The 18,622-nt window shown below is 39.5% G+C and overlaps 1 protein-coding gene across 1 annotated transcript in view; it reads right to left on the bottom strand.

The window, feature by feature from the left end:
* The window catches only part of RALBP1 (ralA binding protein 1), a 63,791-nt gene extending 46,250 nt beyond the window's left edge, over nucleotides 1-17,541 (bottom strand). Inside the window, exon 1 of the mRNA XM_025886449.2 lies at nucleotides 17,385-17,541. The gene's annotated coding sequence lies outside the window, so the exon portion shown is untranslated. The remainder of the gene's footprint in view (nucleotides 1-17,384) is intronic.
* Between the last annotated feature and the right edge of the window lie 1,081 nt (nucleotides 17,542-18,622).

Here is an 18,622-nt window from a genome sequence, read left to right as displayed (position 1 = left end):
CACTGTACAAACTACCACCTAAAAGAAGGTCAATTTCAACATTAGGCCGAGCAACATTCCTTTCAATGACATATCTTTGTGAAGTGGGATTTTGGGGAGTATTTGCCACAATTTTTTTTTAAGTACCATGTGAAAATCAACATGAGACAAGAAATGAGAGTGGTAATGTCCAATCTGATTACAAAGTATTACTATGTATAGTATCCAGCAGGCACAGGCAAACCATTAACTTTAGTTATTTAAGAGTGAAATAAAAATATTTTCTCTTTCAATTTATGTGTATTTGTTTTCAAATGTCCACTAAACTGTCATGACATAAATACACATTAAGTTGTGGGAATCTAACCACATAACTTAAAAGCACATGGAACTATTAGGTATTCCCATTAGGATGACATCACGTCTAAGAGCAGGATATATACACAATGAGGCTGAAATATCATGTCATAAAAGAAAGTAAAAAGTTACGAAAAGATGACTGGAATCAAGTCAAAAGAAAGGACTCAGAAGCCAACTGGAAGATGCTCCCACAGGCCAAAAATTAATAATTGCAATGAACTAAAATATATCAAGTATATTTAAATCCATGAGTTCATAATGATACTCAATAAAAGTCACTGGTCACTCTGGAGGATGCTAGAGAACCATCTCATTATATAGAATAGCTGGTAAATAAAAGGGAAAAAATTTATTCTGAATTTCCTATACAAAGTATTGATGCAACAAGTTTCTTTTGATCAAAACCTTCCAACTAATAAAGAAATGAAGGACTATCGCCAATTAATCAGCAATTTAAAAATGGATACTGGCAACGATTTTCAATGGCTGCTAAGATCTCACACAAAAAAAGAAACCACACCTTAATATGCTCTCCGATACACACACCAGCCTTGCAAAAATAAGCAAACAAAACCTTAAACTGATTAAGACTCAAAATCTATAGGGTATAAAATTTAGTTTCTTTAGTTAATACTTTGCAAGAAAAAGAGAGGGGAAGGAGGGAGACTGGGAGAGTGAACATAAATATTAAGAGACTTAAGACCAAGAATGAGAAGACAAACCACAGACTGGAAAAAATATTCATAAAAGATTACACTGTAATAAAGGACTGTTAGGTACAAAGAACTCTTGAAACTCAACAATAAGAAAACAAACCAATTTAAAAATGGGCAAAAGACAAGAAGATACCAAAGAAGATATATAAATGACAAACATGGAAAATGCTCCATATCATGTCACTAGGGAACTGTAAATTGATGAATCTGATAAAACAAATCTAGATTTTTAAAAAATTATTTTTCTTTAGGGGTGCCTGGGTGGCTCAGTCAGTTTAATGTCTGCCTTCGACTCAGGTCATGATCTCAGGGTTCTGGGATCAAGCCCTGCATCGGGCTCCCTGCTCAGTGGGGAACCTGCTTCTCCCTCTACCCCTCTCCCTGTTCGTGGTCTGTTTCTCTCTTTCTCATATAAATAAAATCTTTAAAAATCTTTTAAAAAATTATTTTTCTTTAAAAAAATGTTCTTGTAACTACATATGGTGATAGATGTTCATTAGGCTTCTTGTGATCATTTTGCAATGTATACAAATATGGAATCACTACATTGTACACTTGAGAGATAAATATAATGTTGTATATCGCTTATACCTCAATCTAAAAAAACTACCAAAATAAGAAAAAAAAAGAACCATACCTGTTAGAATGCCCAAAATCCAAAACACTGACAAAATCAAATGTTGGTAAGGGTACAGAGCAAAAGGAATTCTTATTCAGTGGTGGTAGGAATGCAAAATGGCAGTCACTTTGGAAAACAGCTTGGCAGTTTCCAATAAAACTAAACTAAACATACTCTTTCCATACTATGCAGCAATCACACTCCTTTGGTGTTTTGGTATTTACCGAAATGAGTTGAGAGAACTTATGAACACACAAAAACATATACATATATTTATGTATATGTTTATATATATTATGTTTACAGCAGCTGGGGCACCTGGGGGGCTCAGTTGACTAAGCACTGGACTCTTGGTTTCAGCTCAGGTCATGATCATGCTCAGCATGGGGTCTGCTTGGGACTCTCTCTCCCCTCTCCCCCGCCTCCCCTTGCCCTCTGCCCCTGCCCCCCTGCCCCCGTTTGCACACACACACTCTAGCTTTCTCTTGCCTTCTCTCTCTTAAAAAAAAAAAAAAATGTTTATGACAGCTAACTTAAGAGAATTACATTTATTCATAATTTCCAAAACTTAAAAGCAACCGAGATATCCTTCGGTAAGTGAACAGATAAACTGTAGTACATCCAGACAATAGAATTCAGTGCTAAAAATAAATGAGTAAAATCTTAAATGGAGGCAGAATTTTAAGTGCCTACTACTAAGTGAAAGAAGCCAATCTAAAAAGGCTACATACTGTACTGATTCCTATTATATGACATTCTGGAAAAGGTAGAACACTATGGAAACTGCTAAAAGATCAATGGTTGCTATGGCTGGTGGAGGAGGCAGGGAAGGAAGAACAGGCAGGGCACAAAGGACTTTAAGGACAGTGAAAACACTGTGTGATACCATAATGACAGATACATGTCATAACATATTTGTCCAAACCCAAAGAATGTACAACACCAAGAGTGGGCTTTAATGTAACTATGGACTGGGTGATTATGATGTCAATGTAGGGTCATCAAGCATAACATGTACCACTCTGGTGGGGGGGCGGTGGGGTGGGGTGCTGATAATGGGGGAGGCTATGCATGTGTGGGGGCAGGGGATATATGGGAAATCTTTCTGTCTTCTGCTCAGTTTTGCTCTGAACCTAAAACTGCTTTAAATTTTCTTTTATTTAAAAAAAAAAGTAATGTTAGAAAAACCTGAGGAAGCTAAATTTAATGTCATGATATACTTTGTAATATACATTTAAAAGTATATTAATACTGAAATACCAAATAAGAGTATTATTTATATTCATTAAATACGAAATAAGAGTATAAATGTATATTAGATATACATTTAAGACTATAATATACTCATAATACACCTTTTCTTAAAATGCTAAACTTAAGTTGAAAAACTTAGATGGTATCTGCTGCTTTTCAACTGTTTGTTACCATACTAGTAGGATAACAAAATGGACTTCAATGAGCCTTTTCTCCAGTTTTATATTCACACTGTTTCCCATAATTTTCCTAAGCAGAAAGTCAAAGTTCTTGATTCACTATTTCAACTTTGGAAGAAACTACTTAAAATTACCAACATCTTAAAATTACATCTATAATTTATGAATCTTCCTTACAAAGTCTTCTTCCCAGTATAGGGAAGGGGAGCTTTCTTTCCTCATCTTCCCCAGCTCTCTTTTTTCTCTTTAGTAGCTCCTTATCCAACTATATTTATCTAAAGGCATCCATCACTGGCAAGTTGGTGAAACATTCCTATTTATGAAAAGGTTAAGAGGAAAGTCCTGGTCACACAAAACCACTGTTTCTATAACTGACAAACACACCCCATTTTTGAACAATGGCAATAGTATGCAGTTTTATTCTCAACCTGTCACAATATTTGCCTCTCAATTTTTAGTGCTTTTGAATTAATTTAATGTTCAGTTCAAAATGAACTGCTATACTTCATTACATCATGGTATTAGCTCTGAAAGCAATTCCAAATGAGTTTTACTAGTATTTTTGTTTTCAATAACCTTTTAGGTAAAAGCTTCACTTTTAAATATTTATACAACTTTTCAAGGCAACCAGTTTTAAGGACTTCACTCAAATATAAACAGGCCTAGTACCTGGCACACAGCAAGTGCTGAACAAATACAGATTCCCTCACTCCATGTATTACAACTGTTTAGAATAGTGGGGTGCTTGTGTAGCTCAGTTGGTTGGGCGGCCAGCTCTTGATTTTGGCTCAGGTCATGATCTCAGGGTCATGAGACTGAGCTCTGCATCAGGCTCCTCGATTAGCCAGGAGTCTGCTTGGGATTCTTTCTCTCCCTCTCCCTCTGCCCCTCATCACTGCATGCTCTCTCTTTCTAAAATAAATAAATCTTAAAAAAAAAAAAAAAAAAAAGGCCTGTTTAGGATGTATACACACTTAGGGGCACCTGGGTGGCTCAGTTGGCTGGGAGAACTACCCGTGATTTCAGCTCAGGTCATGATCTCAGGGCCACAGAATCCAGCCCTGTGTTGGGCTCCGGGCTCAGGGTGGAGTCTGCTTGAGATTCTCTCTCTCCCTCTGCCCCTCCTCCTGCTCATGCATGCACACTCTAAGATAAATAAAATCTTTTTTAAAAGTATACATATTTATACATACAACTTTCTTTGTATGTGTATTAAACATGTCTGCAAGAACATAAAAGAAATGCTATTCCTTTGGTAGTATCTTTTAATGGCTGAGAAAAACACATTTGTATTATCACTCAGGCCCCCTTCTCTCTATAAGGAAATTGGGAAATATCCTAATGGAGAGATAATTTGGTAAATAGGAAGTATATGGGCTCTGGAATTTGAGAGATGATCTGGATTCAAATCTTAGCTCCGTCTGGAACACAGCTATGGGTTTTGACTGAATGCCATCACCTTTCAGGGACCAAATTTCCTTATCTGTACAAAAGAATGTTGACATCTGGCAAGGCATTGCCAAGATTAAATAAAATGAAATTCTTCATATCCAGTAGGTACTCAGTAAGCAGTAATACTAGCCAATATCTAATTGTGCTAGAAAAAAAAGGGCATAAAGATGTCTGGACAAAGCTTGAGATTTTCTAAACTGTATTTCTCCCCCTTACAAGACTATGAAAAACAAAGCTTTTTCTGCCTTTTCTCTTTGATTGTCCATTTGAAAACCCTTAAAAAAATCTTAAGTACATTTTTAAAACATCATAAACAAATTCTTTTATAGTTTTATTACAAATCATTAACATTTTTTAAAAGATTTTGAGAGAGACAATAAGCACAAATGCACAAGCAGGGGGTAGGGGGGAGGGAGAGGGAGAGAGAAAATCTCAAGCAGAATCCCCGCTAAGCACCAAGCCCAACACAGAACTCGATCTCATGACCCTGAGATCATGACCTGAGCTGAAAGCAAGAGTCAGATGCTTAACTGACTGAGCCACCCAGGCACCCCATCATAAACAAATTTAAAAAGCCACAAAGAAACTTGGAAAAAAAAATACTGGCACTAGACATGGCAAATATTTTTTTTAAGATTTATTTATTTATTTATTTGAGAGAGAGTGCACAAACGGGGGGGAGGGAGGGAGAGAGAAATCCAGCAGACTCCCGCTGAGTAGAGAGCCTATCACAAGGCTCAATCTCACAAACCTGAGACCACGACCTGAGCTGAAATCAAGAATCAGACACCCAACTGAGCCACCCAGGCGTCCCCTAAAACATGACAAATATTTTATAAAATTTTTTTTTAAAAAAAAGACAAAACATATAAACACAAAATACACAAAAAAGACATTTTAAAAATGGAGGTGCCTGGGTGGCTCAATTAAGCATCTGACTCTTGATTTTGGCTCAGGTCATGATCTCAGCGTTGTGAGATCAACCCCCACATCAGGCTCCATGCTCAGGGGGGAATCTGCTTAAGATTCTCTCTCTCTTCCTCTCCCTCCATCCCTCCCCCCCACTATCTCTCTCTCGCTCTCTAAAATAAATAAATAAATCTTTTTTAAAAAGATATTTTAAAAATGAAGGAATAGGAAATTAAAGAGATACCCTTTTTCAACCACAAATTTTCTGAAGATGAACAAGTCCAATACCCAATAATAGAAAGGCGTGAAGACACTACTGGTAAAAGTGTAAACTGATACATTTAAAAGGGCAATTTAGCAAAACCTATCAAAAACTAATATTCTCACCTTGCAATTCCACTATTAAAAACTTACCCTCAAATACACAAAGTAAGCAAAAATGTAATTAAAGGGTGCTTATTGTAGTGTTTATAACAGCCAGAAAACCTTTATTTATATTGCATCTCTTTAAGCACCTAAAATCCTTGAAAAATAAAGCACTAAGAGAATATACTGACACACTGTATGCTACATGAAATATGAAATTCACTTGAACTATACTAATAACAGGTAGCCTAACAACAAGTGTAGTATGATAAATAGATGGGAGTAATGTTGGCAAAATGCTGGCATAAGAAACAGCAAAAGCAACTAAAAACTGTCAGAATCAATTTTTCCAGAAGACCAGAAACTAACCAAAAGCTTGTAGCAATCCAGGGAGTACTGGTTCAAGAAAAACAGCTAAATCTTGGTAAGAACATAGGGCTTTGTGGCATTTAACTTACTCTCTCCTATCCTGGGCTCCCCAGCTCAGTGGTGGCTGTGAAAACAGCCCACATTCTTAGTACTGGTAAGCAAAACAAATCTCATTTACAAACAAACTGAAATCATTTGTTTTGACCAATCTAATGGCTCCCTGGAAGATGTGTGAAAAGTCTTGCTTTAACTCACCTAATGCTGCTAACTCAGACTTCCCCCAGGCTAAAGCCACTACAGGACACAAAGGATGTTTGTTGAAAACATATGCAAGCAGACATTTTCAGCGCTTGCTGCCTGACACAATGAATAACAGTTGGCGCAAACAAACTGACCAAAAACCTTGGGAAGAAAGGCTGGGCAATGAGATATTTTGAGAAATAAGGACCTTGAACAGCTTCAACAGATTTCTGGGAAACTAGGACACAACATGTATGCCTAGGGCTGTGCACATGCCCAGGAATTTTGCCAGCTGTTGGTTGACAGTTTTTTTTCTTTCAGGACTTTAATATGTCATCCCACCACCTCCTGACCTCTATGGTTTCTGCTAAGATGTTGGAACAGTCAGCTGTTAAATGATACTGAGGATTCCTTGTATGTGAGGAGTCACTTCACTCCTGCTTCTTTCAAGATTCTCTTTGTCTCTGTCTTTCAACTGTTTGATTAAGATTCCCAGTGTAGATCTTGCTGAGTTTATCCTACCCAAGAAGTGCCTACACTCTCACTTCTGGGTGACCTTGACCTCTACACAAACAGCAAATTAAGGCTAACCAGAGTTGTAAAGTGGCTGAGTGCTCAGGGAATAAAATATTTCAGCATAAGCACAACACCCTTCTGAAGACACTGGGAGACGTTTTTGGTACCAAATGTTTAAGGAAACACCTGTCCAATCATTAGCTGACAGAACACAGACACAAACTTCAATGGGCACACATGACAAAGAATGTATATTTTACAAAATTAGTTCAGGAAAGTTCTTAAACAAACTAAGAACAGCTACAACAAGTAGCAACATCTCTGGGGAAAGGAGCCTAATTTCCACAGCTACCATACTGTAATACTCAAAATGTCCAATTTCAACAAAAATTACATGCATGTAAAGAAACAAGAAGGAAGAGCCCATTACAGGAGAAAAAAGCAATCACTAGAAACTCTCCCTAAGGAATCCCAGACATTAGACTTACTGGACAACGACTTTAAATCTGTTTTAAGTATGTTCAAAAGCAAAAGGAAATTATGTCTGAAGAACTAATGGAAAGCATAAGAACTCTGTCTCACCAGATGAAAAATATTAATAAAGAGATAGAAATTATTTTTAAAACAATCAAATAGAGGCGCCTAGGTGGCTCAGATGGTTAAGCATCTGCCTTCGGCCCAGGTCATGATCCCAGGGTCCTGGGATCGAGCCCCACATCGGGCTCCTGGCTCAGCGGGGAGCCTGCTTCTCTTTCTCCCTCTGCATCTCTCCCTGCTCATGCTCTTTCTCTATCTTTGTGTCTCAAATGAATAAATAAAATCTTTTAAAAAAATCAAATAGAAATCCTGGAGTTAAAAAGTATAACTGAAATGAAAAATTCACTGTACAGGCTCAACAGCAGATTTGAGAAGGTAGGACAAAGAACCAGTGATCTTAAAGATAGGTCAACTGAAATATATCAGCCTGGGGATTGGACATAAAAATTAATGGAGAAAATATAAGAGAGCCTAAGAGATTTGTGGGATACCATCTGACACACCAAGCATAATGGCAGTCCCAAAAGGAGAGGAGAGAGAGGAAAGAGCAGAAATATTTGAATAGTGGCTAAAAACTGCTCAAACTTAATGAAATATATTAATCTATATATCCAAGAAGTTCACCAAACTCCAAGCAGAAGAAATTCAATGAAATTCACAGTGAGGCACATCTTCATCAAACAGTTCAAAGACAAAGAGAGAATCTTGAAAGAAGCAAGAAGGAAGTGACTCATCACATACAAGGGATCCTCAATATCATTAACAGCTGACTTCTCATCAGAAACCATAAAGGCCAGAAGGCAGTGTGATGACATAAAGTATTGGAAGGAAAAAACACGGTCAACTGAGAATCTTTATCTTGTAAAATTATCCTTCAAAATTGAACGAAAAAAAATAATTCTCAGAGGAAGAAAATCTGAATGAATTCATTGTTAATGGATCTATCCTACAAGAAATGCTAAAGTGAGTCCTTCACACTGAAATGAAAAGGACACTAGACAGTAATTAACTTGAATCCACATGTAGAAATAAAGAACACTGGTAAAAGTAACTACATAGGTAAATATAAAAGACATACCAATTTCAAAAGACAGTATAAATGTATTTTCCAGGGCGCCTGGGTGGCTCAGTCAGTTAAGTGTCTGACTTCAGCTAAGGTCATGATCTCAGGGTCCTGGGATCAAGCCCTGCATCGGGCTCCCTGCTCAGCCAGGAGTCTGCTTGTCCCTCTCCCTCTGCCTCTGCCTCCACTTGTGCACGCATGCATGCTCTCTCTCAAATAAATAAAATCTTCAAAAAATTTTAAAAATGTATTTTTCGTTTGTATCTCTTTTCTCCTTTCTGATCTGAATGACAACTGCATAAGGCAACAATTTTAAATCATATGGGCATACAATGTATAAAGACACAATTTGTGACAAAAGCACCATAAGGGTGAGTGGAGCTATAGGAGTACAGTTTTTATACACTATTGAAATTAAACTGGTATTAATCTGAACCAGACTATTACAAATTAAAATGTTAATTGTAATCCCAGGGCAACCACTACGAAATAACTCAAAAACATATAGTAAATAAGATATAAGGAATTAAAATACACTGCAAAGAAACACAGAAGGTAGTAATGGAAGAATTAAAGAATAAAAAAGATATAAAACATATAGAAGACAAACTGCAATAGGCCTGAAGTTCCTCCTAATCAGTAATTAATTTAAGGTGAATAAGTTAAATTCCCAAAATGAAAAGGCAGATAGTGGCAAAACGGTTTGTTTTTTTTTTTAAAGATGCAACTATATGTTGCCCACAGGAGACTCAAGTTCTAATAGACAAGTTGAAAGTAAAAGGATGGGGATGCCTGGGTGGCTCAGTCAGCTGAGCATCTGCCTTTGCCCCAGGTCATGATCCCACAGTCCTGGGATTGAACCCTGCATTGGGGTCCCTGCTCAGCACGGAGTCTGCTTCTCCCTCTCTGTCTGATCCTCCCCACTGCTCGTGCTCTCACGTGCTCTCTTTCTCTCTCAAATGAATAAATAAAAAATCTTAAAAAATTAAATTTAAAAAAATAAGTAAAAGGATGGAAAAAGATACTTCATGCAATCAGTAACCAAAAGAGAGCTGGAATGACTGACTATACTAATACCAAACAAAATAAACTTTAGGACAAAATCTATTACAAGAGACAAAGAATATTACATAATGATAAAAGGGTAGGTCTGTCAACAAGATAACAATTAAAAATGTATACACACCTAATAACAGAACCCTAAAAGACATGGAACAAAAACCTGACTAAATTGAAAGGAGAAACAGTTCAACAATAGTTGAAGACTTCAATATCCCCCTTTTGATAATGGACAGATCAACTAGACAAAACACCAAAAGGAAGAAGACTTGAACAATATTTAAACAAACTAGACCTAACAGACATCTACAGAACGCTCCACTCAACAACAGCATAAAAAAACAGATTCATCTCAAGTGCACTTGGAACATTCTTCAACACAGGTCATATGTTAGGCCACAAACAAACCTGAACCTGAATAAAGTTTACAAGATTGAAAGCACACAGTTATGTTCTCTGACCACAATGAAATGACACTGAAAATCAATAATAGAAAAAATTTTTTACTTAAAAAATATGCAGAAATATTAACAAACATTTAACAGAACATCTGACAAACTATGGATAGAAGGCAACTGATAAAGGGCATCAGTGACAAACCCATAGTTAACATTACAGTTAATGGGAAAAGCTGCAAGCTTTCCTCCTAAGACCAGGAACAAGACAAAGAGGTCTGCCCTGCCACTTCTATTCAACACTGAGCTGGAAGTTCAAGCAATGGCAATTATGAAAATAAAAATAATTAATTAATAAAATGCATGCAGGGGCGCATGGGTGGCTCAATTGGTTAAGCATCTGCCTTCAGCTCAGGTCATGATCTCCGGGTCCTGGTAAAAGTAACTACTAGCCCCACATCGGGCTCCCTGCTCAGCGGGGAGTCTGCTCCCTCTCCCCCCAGCCCCTGCCCATGTATATGCTCTCTGTTAAATGAATAAATAAAATCTTTAAAATAAAATAAAATGCATTCATATTGGAAAGGAAGAAGTAAAACTGTCTCTATTCATTCACAGATGACATGATCTTACACAGAAAACCCGTAAGAATACACTAGGAAATTATTAGAGCTAATAAATGAGTTTAAAATAATTACAGGATACAAGATGAAGACAGAAAATAAACTATACATCCACACACTAAAACCAAACATTACAAAAATGAAATTAAAGAAAAAAAAAATTCCATTTGCAAGGGTAAAAGATACAACATAGAGACTACAGCCTTTTCACAGACTGGAAGTAGCAAAGTATTGCTGTAACTCAAAGGGATATACAGACTCAATGTAAACTCTATCAAAATTCCAACAATCTCTTTTGCAGAAATGGAAAAGCTGATCTTCAGTTTAATATGGAATTGCAACGGGCCCTAAATAGCCACACACAAAAAAATAATCAAAAAGAACAGAGTTGGAAGACTCACACTTCCTGATTTCAAAAGGTACTACAAAACTAGAGTAACCAAAACAATGTGGTACTGGCATTAGTATAAACATACAGACCTATAGAATCGATTTGAGAGTCCAGAAATAAACCCAACATCTATGGTCAACTGATTATCAACAAGGGTGTCAAGACTATTCAATGGGAAAAGAATGGTCACTTCAACAGATGGGGATGAAACAACTGGATTTCCACATACAAGAAAAAGGACCCACACCTCAGACCATACACAAAAGTTCATTCAACAATGAATCAACACATAAACACTAAAACCAAAAAACTTTTAGAAGAGAGCATAGCGTGAATTTTCACATCCTTGGATTTGACAATGAATTCTTAGATATGACACCAAATCATGAGTAACAAAAGAAAAAAAATGGATAAAATGTATTTCATCAAAATTTAAAAATTCTGTACATCAGACGGTATTATCAAGAAAGTAAAAAGGGAAGAAAAGAACAGAAGAAAATATTTGTACATCATATTCTGATAAGGGTCTAACATCCAGAATACATAAAGGAACTCTTAAAACTCAACAAAAGACAACCACCCAATTTTAGGGGTTTAGGGCAAAGAACTTGAATAGATATTTTTCCAGAGAAGATAGACAAATGGCCAAAAACCACATGAAAAGATGGTCATCATCATCAAATCAAACCCACAATGAGATACCAATTCACACCCACTAGAACAGCTAAAATTTTTTTAAAATTTTTTATTGTTATGTTAATCACCATATATTACATCATTTGTTTTTGATGTAGTGTTCCATGATTCATTGTTTGTTCATAACACCCAGTGCTCCATGCAGAATGTGCCCTCCCCAATACCCATCACCAGGCCAACCCATCCCCCCATGCTCCTCCCCTCTAGAACCCTCAGTTTGTTTTTCAGAGTCCATCATCTCTCATGGTTCGTCTCCCCCTCTGACTTACTCCCCTTCATTCTTCCTCTCCTGCTATCTTCTACTTTTTCTTTTTTCTTAAAATATGTTGCGTTATTTGTTTCAGAAGTACAGATCTCTGATTCAACAGTCTTGCACAATTCACAGCGCTCACCGTAGCCCGTACCCTCCCCAATGTCTATCACCCAGCCACCCCATCCCTCCCACCCCCAACCACTCCAGTAACACTCAGTTTGTTCCTGAGATTAAGAATTCCTCATATCAGTGAGGTCATATGATACATGTCTTTCTCTGATTGACTTATTTCACTAAGCATAATACCCTCCAGTCCCATCCACGTCGTTGCAAATGGCAAGATCTCATTCCTTTTGATGGCTGCATAATATTCCATTGTGTATATATACCACATCTTCTTTATCCATTCATCTGTCGATGGACATCTTGGCTCTTTCCACAGTTTGGCTACTGTGGACATTGCTGCTATAAACATTGGGGTGCACGTACCCCTTCGGGTCCCTACATTTGTATCTTTGTGGTAAATACCCAGTAGTGCAATTGCTGGATCGAATGGTAGCTCTAATTTCAACTGTTTGAGGAACCTCCATACTGTTTTCCAGAGTGGTTGCACCAGCTTGCATTCCCACCAACAGTGTAGGAGGGTTCCCCTTTCCCCACATCCCCGCCAACATCTGTCGTTCCCTGACTTGTTAATTTTAGCCATTCTGACTGGTGTGAGGTGGTATCTCACTGAGGTTTTGATTTGGATTTCCCTGATGCCAAGCGATGTTGAGCACTTTTTCATGTGCCTGTTGGCCATTTGGATGTCTTCTTTGGAAAAATGTCTAGAACAGCTAAAATTTTTAAAGCCAGAAAATAACAAGTGTTGGTGAAGATGTGGAGATATCAGAATCCTTACACTGCATAATGAAATGGTGCAGTTGCTCTGGGAAACAGTTTGGCAGTTCCTCAAAATGTACAAGATAAGAGTAACCATATCTATTCCTTGGTATACACCTAGGAGCAACATACATCCACACAAAAACTCACACATGAATATTCATATCAGCATTATTCACAAAAGCCATGAAGTAGAAACAACTCAAATAGTCACCAACTGATCAATGGATAAACAAAACATGGTGTAACCAGGCAACGGAAGATTATTTAGCAATAAAAAGACATGAAGTCCTGACATATGCTATAATATGGATAAACCCTGAAAACATTATACTGAGTAAAGGAAGTCAGTCACAAATGATCATATATGTTACTCCATTTAAATGAAATGTCCAGAAGAGGCAAATCCAGAGACAGCAGATGTCAGTGGCTGCTAATGGGTGGGAAGAGAGGGAATGGTGAGTGACTGATAATGAGTAAAAGGTTTCTTTTTTGAGGTAATGAAAATGTTCTAGAGTTGACTGTGGAGATGGCTGCACAATTCTGTTAATATACTAAAAACCACTGAATTGTACACTTTAAGAGGACGAATTTTACATTATATGAAGTACATTTCAATTAAACTGTCATAAGAAAAAAGCAGGTTCAAGTCTTTGCCATGTTAAAAATCACTCTCTTAACCCTTTTTACCATCTAACACCTCTTTCCATTCTTCCGTTCACAGCTAAGATTCTTGAACTAATCCACAATTACTTTCTTCACTCTGATCTCCCATTAACTTCTCAATTCAAAGAAATTAGCTCCTTCCCCAAATGGTAGCATTAGGTAGAATGTGACAAACTTGCTCTTACTTAGTTATCAAATTCAACCGACTCCTAATAATCCTTGTCTTATTCAACTTCTCAAAGCATTTGAAGTATCACTTCCTTTTTAAAAAATTTTTATTTTTTTCTGGAGTTGGTTGTGAAGCATAGCTTCCTTTTGAAATGATTCCATTTTGGCTTCTATGACATTTTCTCATGATTTCTCTGCATCTCTAAACACACAGGAATTTCCCTTTCCAGGTCTTCTTCCTCAATTTGGCTTTAAATGTTCTCCATTGTCTATTTCCAGAACTATTCTCCATTGGTAAACTCTTCCTACATGGTATTATGTAAATCAAAGGTTTCAGCTACCACCTATAATATAGTCTGCTGACTCTCATAGCAAGACCTCTCTCTTCGACTCCAAACCCACACACCCAACTCTGTAGTTAATGTTTCCACCTGGATGTTCACAGACAATTCCCACTCGATATATCCAAAAGCTAAAATACTTTTACTCCCCAAGCTTGCTCCTCTTCCTCTGTCTCAGTACAGAGTTGATCCTTGAACAACATGGGTTTGAGTTGTGTGGGGCTACTCAGATGTGGTCTTTTTTCAATAAATACAGTACTGTACTGTAAACATACTTTTTCTTCCTTATGATTTCAGTATCATTTTCTTTTCTCTAGCTTTATTGTAAGAATACATATAATACATATAACATACAAAATATGTGTTAATTGACTTTATGTTATCTGTAGGGCTTCCAGTCAACAGTAGTTGAGTAGTTAAGTTTTGGGGGTGGTCAAAAGTTATACATGGATTTTAGACTGCAAGAGGGGTCGGCATCCCTAACCCCCACATTGTTCAAGGGTCAACTGTTCTCTACCATTGTCTATTCAATGACCCAAGTTAAAATCCAATTGTAACTGAATCCTATGGATCCTACCTTCTAAATGTTTGTACAGTTTGTACTGTACTGTTAACCTATCCCTTTGTATCTCCAATGACTCTACCTTAGTTTAGGGTCTTGTCATCTCAATTATTACAAAAACTCCTAACCAGTCTTTGTGCACCCTGCCTTATCTTCCCTCCATCCCTTCTGAAATCTGCACTCTACAATACCAGAATGATCTTTCTAAGAGGAAAACCTTATCATGACTCTTTCCTGATTAAAATTCATAAACTCTATTATTACCTATAGGGAAAAAATTCAAGAATCCTTAGAATGTCATGCAATACTCAAGGATCGATCTGTGTGCCTCATGTGCTACTTACCACCATAAACCCAATGTTATAGTTGCAGAGAACAACTTCCAGCTCTTCAGTGTTCCATGCTCTCTCTAATCACATCCAGCATTCCTTCTGCCTTAAGTTCGTTTCCCTCATTTTCTTTTTTTCTTTTTAAGATTTTATTTATTTCTTTGACAGAGAGCGAGAGAGCACAAGCAGGGGGAACTGCAGAGGGAGAGGGAGAAACAGACTTCCTGCTGAGCAGGGAGCCTGATGTGGGGCTCGAACCCAGGACCCTGGGATCATGACCTGAGTGCTTAACCAACCGAGCCACGCAGGCGCCCCTTGTTTCCCTCATTTTCTGCCTCAGTCATGCCTAAACCTTCAAGTTTAAGGACATAAAGCATAAAGTACCTAATGTGACACACAGCAGGGAGTTAAAATGGGCTGAGCTGGCTTAGGCTTCTGTTTTCTTTATCCTGTCTCAGTGACTTGTATTTGCTTCCAAGATAAAAGTTTAAACTACTTCAACTGTGTGTAAGACTATCGATAATTTGGCCCCTGCCTACTAGCTACACCTGCAGATCCTACAACTCATTATGGAGGCTTAGACTCCTGTGCTTCTGTTCACACTGTTCCTTCAACCTAAATGCCCATCCTTACTGTTTTCATCCCCTCCTATACATACTTTTCCCTTGCCACTGCCACCTTCCTCAATCTCTCCTTCTCTTCCCTTAGGAAACTGATCACTATCTCCTTTGTACACCCTCTATACCCCCAAACTTTCTCTACAAAGTAATCTTAAAAACATATTGTACTTGAGAACAGTGCAAGTAAGAGATAAAGCCTTATCACCCAGAAAGCAGGGTCACTGCCTAATCCATCTGTAAGTCCTCTTCACCTAGCATAGTACCTGCTATAGAGTAACTCCTCTATACTAAATGACCTGCATTCTTCCTTATTCCTTCCACATATACTAACTTAAGTTTCTATCAGGAATTTTCTTTCAAAAAAGAAAGAACACACTTTTGGGTTATGTTCAAGCCCAATCTCCCCTGGCCAAGCAAATATCTGTACAAATACAAGTGTACAAATTAAAGTTAATATTCATTTTCTGATAACACTTCGTTTTCTAAATTAGATCTAAAATGAGAGATACTATTTTGAAGAGAGAGCAAATTATGTCATATTGCTTCAAGATACTTTGTTCAAAGAATTACTTCTCAGTGGTTACTGTTAAACTAGTCTACCCCACTTAAATCTATGGGTCACTGAGAAAAGTGGGAACCACTCTAACTTCCTTCCTACCTCTCCTACTGCCAGTACAGTTTACAGCAATTACTCATTTTCAGAAACACTCAGAAAGGAACTATCAAATCACCAAGACAACTAGGAAGGCGTCAAGTGAGGTTACTTTTCTTACTCACAGTCCCATTTTTTTCGTTTAGAAGTGCTGCCTCCATAATCACCAAACCAAAAGTGAGCTTGCTCCTTATCACCACTTAAATACTTTATGAATAACTGCCAAGTATGATGGAACGCTACCGAAAGTGCTGCAGCATGTGAACATGCCCACTCCACTCTACAAAACATTCAGTGAAAGCTTTTCTAATGAGGCTAGATGGTGGGTAAATTGCACGTCCAAACGACTGTACTTCTACAATACACATTCAAAATATATCGAGTTAACATTTTAATTATTTTCAAGTACTCTACTAGGCCTTAGAGGAAACAAGCTGCTTGGTCAAGAGGGAGACTCTGAAGTAATGAATCCCAAAACTCGAAACACCGTAATTATTTCAGGTTAAGACTGGCGTGTAGAGTATTTTGTAAAATCCCTGTTTCACTCTCATAACGATAAATTTTAAAAAAGAAAAAAAAGGTGACCTCAATAAGAACATTTTGGCACAAGCACACTTGAAAATGAGTTGTAAAAAGAATTCTCAACTCCAGATCTGTTCGTCCATTCGCACTGAAACCTGAACGAAAGACCGCAGCACCCAAAGGAGCCCCACTGCTTCCGTGCCAGCGGTGGGAAACATCAAGAGCCTTTTCCTAGTCCACTGGGCAAGTCCTGGAGACGGGTCAATATTCCGGGTGCGATTTAAAAAAAAATAGTGATTATATAAAAGACAGAGTCCCCTCTCCTCCATTCCGGTGCCCAAGAGCTGCCCTGAGGCCTGGAGACTCAAGTGGGGAGGGGCCCGGTTCCCGACTCTCCTCCTCCGGACCCCGAGAGCACCAAATCACAAATGCGGATGCCACGAGAGAGGCCCGGCCGGCAAGTGGGAGGAACGGCCGGCAACCGGCGAGAACTGGGGAGAAGCCTGCCCGGGATGAACCCGCACTCGGGGCAGCCACGCCCCCCACCCCCAACTCCAGCCCCGCACGCTGCCTGACAGACGCCGCTGCGAGGTGGGTGCGAAGAGGGCTCCCCGGGCACGCGAGGGGCACCGCTACGACCCCCGCACGCCACCGCTGACCGCCACTGACCTGTACCTGCCGCCGCGCGACAACCCGCCCCCGCCGCAGCCGCCGCCTCCGCCTCCTCGCGCTCACGGTGCCGCCGCAGCCACCGTAGATGCCTCCTGCGCTGCGCCCCTAGCCGGCCTCAGGCGCCCCATTCCCACCCCGCCCCAGCCTCCGCCTGTTTACAATGATTGGGACAGAACGCGACGAGCCGGCCCAACGCGCACGCGCATTCCCTCCTCCCGCCGCTGCCGGCTTCCCGGGTCCTCCTCTCTGTGCTGACGGCTAAAGCCGTCAAGGGCAAACGCCTTGTGCCCTCGCGCGCAGCACGCTGGGAGGCGTAGTTCTCGGATGCCCAACGCCCAGTTTACGTGAGGGCCCTTCATCGAGGAAGGACACTACAACACCCAAGAAGCACCGTGATTCCTTCGGCCCAGAGGCTCGCTGAGGAGACTGAGGGAGCGCGCGAGAGAATGCGCCGCGCTAGTGCTCAGCGGGCGCCTGCGCAGTTTCTGGTCTTGGGGGACTGGGTGGGATGTAACACCTACCCCGAGCGAGTGTCAGCGAAGACGGTTGGAAGGCATCGCCTGTGGTGGTCTTGAGAAAGGAAAGAGCTTTCCTCTCCACGTTCTAGCCGGCTGCTCCTCAGCTCCCGAAGTGCAGATCTTTTGTGCCAGCAGGCTTCGGTCGTCCTAACCAGTTAAACCAGCCTGGGAGGCCGGCCCAGCCTGCCGCTGGGTGGGGCATCTTCCCGGCCCTGGACTGGGTGGGGAATCTTTTGCTTGGGGTGGGGACTCTTGCTGTGGGTTTTCGTTAAAGGAAGCGCCTTGGGCCTCTGAGGAGAAACTTGCTTAGAACTCTGTCGGAAACCTGCTGAGAATTCCTAAAATGGGTGTTGACAAGGGCCAGCCCCTGGTTCGAGCTGGGGTGCGGGGCTTTCTTCCACCGCCCTCTCTGGCTCAACAATTGCAAAGGAACACCTGAAATAGAACTGTCCAGCCGCATGTTTAGGTTGCAGAAATAACTGAATCGTGGGAAAGGCTGAAAATAACTAAATTCCCCCCAGGAGTCCTAAGCAAAACTTGAAGAATTATTTTACTAATGCATGGCTGGAAATCGGGTCTTTTGAAGTGTTCTTGTTTTATAAAAGTTGGCTGATTATTAGGGGAAAGGTATGATTTGGGATAAATGCCCTTCCCAATTACTTCCATTCCTACGTGCAATACTCTAGAACTTCATTGTATAATGTAGATTAACCTACG

The sequence above is a fragment of the Callorhinus ursinus genome, unplaced genomic scaffold (genome assembly GCF_003265705.2).
Source record: "Callorhinus ursinus isolate GAN/ISIS: 27379988/994484 unplaced genomic scaffold, GSC_fseal_2.0 scaffold11, whole genome shotgun sequence".
Lineage (NCBI taxonomy): Eukaryota > Metazoa > Chordata > Mammalia > Carnivora > Otariidae > Callorhinus > Callorhinus ursinus.
The sequence above is the reverse complement of the archived record's forward strand: the minus strand, read 5'-3'. Positions and strand labels throughout refer to the sequence as shown.